Source organism: Salvelinus sp. IW2-2015, linkage group LG37 (assembly GCF_002910315.2).
Source record: "Salvelinus sp. IW2-2015 linkage group LG37, ASM291031v2, whole genome shotgun sequence".
Classification (NCBI taxonomy): Eukaryota; Metazoa; Chordata; class Actinopteri; order Salmoniformes; family Salmonidae; genus Salvelinus; species Salvelinus sp. IW2-2015.
The window spans coordinates 749,808-754,871 of record NC_036876.1 but is presented as its reverse complement, the minus strand read 5'-3'; the positions used below and the strand labels follow the sequence as shown (position 1 = coordinate 754,871).

General features: G+C 42.9%; 1 long non-coding RNA gene across 1 annotated transcript in view; it reads left to right on the top strand.

Annotated features, from left to right (window-relative positions):
* The first annotated feature begins 959 nt into the window (after positions 1-959).
* The window catches only part of LOC112067973 (uncharacterized), a 6,743-nt gene continuing 2,638 nt past the window's right edge, over positions 960-5,064 (top strand). The window contains exons 1-3 of the long non-coding RNA XR_002893493.2: positions 960-1,085; positions 1,631-1,879; positions 2,483-2,616. This is a non-coding gene — a long non-coding RNA (uncharacterized lncRNA). The remainder of the gene's footprint in view (positions 1,086-1,630; positions 1,880-2,482; positions 2,617-5,064) is intronic.

Genomic DNA, 5,064 nt, shown 5'->3' with positions numbered 1-5,064 from the left:
TTTTTGTGGAAAATTCGAGAATTATCGTGAAAATAGGATTGCATCCTGCAAATTTTCTAATAAATAAGTTAACTATAAGAAATTAAATATCGATTTGCTTTTACTTGATTGAAATTGCAAACCTTTGCCCTAACCCAAACAAGTTGTTGGATATAAGCTTAGTTAGTTGTTTTAAAAAATTACATACTAATGATTATAATATATATACATATATTATATGATTATTATTGAACAAAAACATATTAATTTAAATTGAAGTCACTTTCAATATAATATAAATATTTGAGTCCTTAAAACACAGCAATGTTTAATGTTTAAGCCTACTCTACACCCTCCAACAGAATCAGTCAATTGGTTGAAGTTGCACCTAGCCACTGATCTTGGGTCAGTTCTGCCTCTACCCCACTAATGGTTGAGGTTAGGAATGTAAAACCAACCAGACTTGATTCAGAGTCAGAATGGAATTCTTCCTGCGTAATGCATGTCGAATGTAAACAAATAGCTACATAACTGAAGATATGTGGGAAAAATGTAGCTTTTAATGCTTCATAGTTCATGACTTATGATCCATATATACTTTAAAAAATGTTATATATTGTTTACCTTTATTTAACTAGGCAAGTCAGTTAAGAACAAAATCTTATTTACATTGATGGCCTACCAAAAGGCAAAATGCCTCCTGCAGGGATGGGGGCTGGGATTAAAATAAATAAAAACACACATCACGACAAGAGACAACACAACACTACATAGAGAGACCTAAGACAACAACATAGCATGGCACATACTTTACTGTAGCCCCCCTATATTACCTATAATTATTAAAACAACTAAATTAAAATTATGTAAGACAAACAATTATCTACTGCAACAGTTTAAAATTGAAGTTTCTGAAGTCAGTCTACTGTAACAGTTTAACATGAACATTTGTCTTTTCACAGCTATGGAACTTTGCCATGGGACACTCAAAACATGTCAAACAAGTTTGTGTGCATGAGTGTGTGTGTAAACGATGATGTGGGACTGCCAAGCTTTGATTCGCACTCGGTGGAATAGGACGTCCTTGAAACAGTGAAATGAACCTGGTAAGCCATGGTTCGTTTTTTTTATTTTTTACTTTCACTACTAAATATTTCACGTTTATGTTATTAATACTAACAAATCTTTGTCCTCAGTAAGGTCTGAACTAGGATTTAAGATGTTGGAGATATGTTTTCACATACCTTTTAATGTTTAAAATGTTTTTTATTTATTATTTAATTATAATTATTATTACAATTTAATTATAATTCAAGACTAGTTATATAGTTGTTATTAGAGTTTAACTCTCTGTCTAAAGAAGAGCCAAAAGGTCAGAGTTGATGTTTCCACAGGTGTTTGTGTTCCACTGTCTGTGGTAATGCTCCGGCAACTGTTCATTCCCTATATATGTTTGTAGTTATAACATTACTATAATGTCATTAGCAATATTATCATTTAGAGATTAGTGTATTTATAAATGGATGCATTTGTTCATATATGGAAAGAACATATTCGTTCACTCAAAATGTGAAACTTCTGCTGTGTTTTTGTTTGGATAATATAATCTCTCTCGCTTGCTCTTTCACTCCCTATCTCGCTATCTTTCTAGTTCACTCTCTCTCACACATACAGAAAGTAGATCTGCTATACAGAGAAATGGTGGGTTTTCTCTGCCTTCTCCTCTCTCTGACTGCTCTACAAGTGGAGGGTTTCAGTGGGGGAGGATCTTCCATTGCTTCTCAGTGTGGCTCAATGCTACCTGGTAATAGTTTTCATGGCAGCACAGGGCAGAGCTCTTCCTCACCATACACTGTCACTGTCAACCAGACCACCTACCAGCCAGGAGACACCATCCAAGGTGAGTCACCAAGATGGTAGAAGCACACTATTAGGCTTACCCGATCCATACTGTATTGGCTCAGATGAAGGAACGGAGTGGGAACAGTAATCTGTCTGGACATTTCTAATACACAACCCATTTCATTCCTTGAGGCACCTGCAAAAAATGTTAATTTTGTGAGAATTTAAATAAACATTTTAACAGGGCTTATTGTGTTACTTTTTGTTATTACGTTTATTTTTAGTCTACTTGMTAAATATTTTCTTCTTCTTGAACTYRATTGTTGGTTAAGGGCTTGTAAGTAAGCATGTCACGGTAAAGTCTACACTTGTTGTATTCGGCACATGTCACAAATAAAGTTTGATTTTATTTGAGATAGKCCATTTACCAGAATTGACCTTTGGCAGTCCATCCCTGCTCAGACATGAACRTTTCACATAGGATATTRCASCACAGTTAACGTGACAATYRAAGATTGCTAAGAGGCAGGGAATCATGACTTAGTCCAAAGACATGRCATCCAGCGTTTTAGCACTCAATWTCTCTTTCTTTCTCCTTCTCTCTCCCTTTTTAAAATTTTCTCTCTCCCTTTCTCCATTTCTCCCTCTCTCTCTTTCTCAGTGACTCTGTCAGGAACCATCACCTATAAAGGGTTTCTTCTGGAGGCCCATGAGGAAGGACAGAACACCGCTGTGGGAACGTTCTCTCTCGGCAGTGGGACTGGGATCGTTCTTGTGCCTTGCAATGGGATCGCAGTGAGTTACTGTTAGGGTTGTAAAATTCCTGAAACTTTCCCAGTTGGAGGATTCCCACCCTGCTCCTACCCTCCTGAATCATGAGATCCTCCAACTGGGATTTCTGGAAAACCTGGGACATTTTCAGAGAGTTTATGGAAATTTGCAACCCTAGTTACAATACAGCACAGGACATTCTGGCCATAGTTGTCACGTTCCTGACCTTATTTCCTTTGTTTAGTCTTTGTTTAGTTGGTCAGGACGTGAGCTGGGTGGGCATTCTATGTTTTGTGTTTCTATGTTCGGTTTGTTGTTTGGCCTAATATGGTTCTCAATCAGAGGCAGGTTTGTCATTGTTTTTCATTGTCTCTGATTGGGAACCATATTAAGGTAGCCTGTTTTCACTGTTTGTTTGTGGGTGATTGTTCCTGTTCGTGTGTTCCTGTTTTTTTTTCTGTATTCACTAGTTCGGGACTGTAGCGTCGTTGGTTTTTCGTCTGTTTATAGTTTTTGTTAAATTATGGATACGCACCACGCTGCGCTTTGGTTCTCCTCTCTTCCACAATACGACGATCGTTACAGAATCACCCACCACAAAAGGACCAAGCATCGTGGTAACAGGCAGCGGCAGCAAGAGCAGCGCAAGAGGGAGGAATGGACATGGGAAGACGTTTTGGAAGGCAAGGGTTGCTACACATGGGAGGAGATCCTGGCTGGAAGGGATCGCCTCCCATGGGAACAGGTGGAGGCAGCTAGAAGAGCAGAGGCAGCCGGGGAGAGGAGCCAGCGATATGAGGAGGCAGCACGGCAGCACGGCAGCGCGACAGGTACGAGAGGCAGCCGGGTTTGGGTCAGTTCTGCTATCCCCTGGGTTGAGGTTAGGAATGTAACAACAGACGTGATTCAGAGTCAGACTGTGAATTCTCTCGTAATGATGTTCGAGTAAAAATAGCTACATAAAATACTTATGTGGAATATTAGCTTTTAATGCTCGTATGTCATGACTATTGATCCATATATAAGTAATTTACTGTAGCCCCTATATTACCTAAAAGTCTTAATACCTAAGTTAAGAATGATTATATAAGACAAAAATCTACGCAACAGTGTTCACTTCAAGTTTTTGTAGTCCTACTGTAATATTTGAACATGAGCATTTATTGTCTATCACAGCTATGGAACCTTGCGATGGCACTCCAAAACATGTCAACAAGTGTGTGTGTGTTGTGTGTGTGTGTGTGTGTGTGTGTGTGTGTGTGTGTGTGTGTGTGTGTGTGTGTGTGTGTGTGTGTGTGTGTGTGTGTGTGTGTGTGTGTGTGTGTGTGTGTGTGTGTGTGTGTGTTGTGTGTGTGTGTGTTTGTGAGCTTGTGTGTTCTGGGTGGTGGCTTTTTGCTTCTACACGTGGTGTTGCCTTGCTGTGTTGCTGCCGCATTGGTTTTTTTTTCTCTTTTCGCTTGTTTCTAGTCTGGCGTGTGTCTCTTTTCCAGCTCCGGTAGCTGTGAACCTTATTTATTTTTCTTGTTTTAATTATTTTCTTCTTACTTTTTCGAACGAATTTGGTGGTGCGGTATGGTGAAAGGCATGGTTGTGGTGGAGTGTTGAGGGGCGCCGACTGGCGCTGGGAGCTTGTAGCGGTCCGGCGTGAGGAGTGCTAGTGTGGGGGTTGGGGTCGTTGGGTCGGGCGTGTGGAGGCGTGCGGTTGCGGTTTGGCCGTGGGGGGGGCCGGGTTGGCGTCGTGGGGTGTCCCGGTCGGTCGGTGGCGGTTTGGCCCGTGTTCGGGCGGGTTTGCCCCGTCGTCGGTTGGGGGTTTTGGGCGTCGTGGTTGGGGTTTGCAGCCAGCGCTGGGTGGGCGGTTTGCCGCGTGTGTATGGGCGGTTTGGCGGTCGTGGTTAGGGCGGTTTGGGGGGTGTTCGGAGGTTTGCCCACCGTGCCGGTTAAGGGAGGTTGCCAGCGTGTCCGGGTAGGGGAGGGTTTGGCAGCTCTCCAGTTTAGGGAGGGTTTGTGCAGCGTACGTCCGGTTGTGGGAAAAGGGTTTTGGCCAGCGTCGTATCGGGTTTGGAGAGGGTTTGGGCCAACGTGTCCGGGTTAGGGATGGGGGTTTGGCCGCTCGTCCGGTTTGGGGAGTGGTTTGCCAGGCAATCGTCGGGATTCGGGGAAGGATTGGCAGATCGTCGTCGGGTTTAGGGGAGGGTGTGGCCAGCCGTCGTCCGGGTTGGGGGGGTTTGGCCGGCAGGATGTCCTTTATCGGCTACATCTGTGGCGTGCTGGGCGTTGCTGTGATGGTGTTTTTGCAAATGTTTTGTTCAGTAATATGATAATCTCTTGTTCTGAGCGGACTCTCGTTACGTCTCCTCACACAGGATTAGATGCTGCTAGTAGAGAGGAAAGGTGGTGGGTTTTTTCTCTGCCTTCTCCTCTCTCTGACTGCGCTCTAGCAAGTGGAGGGTTTCATAGGGTAGGATCTCTTGT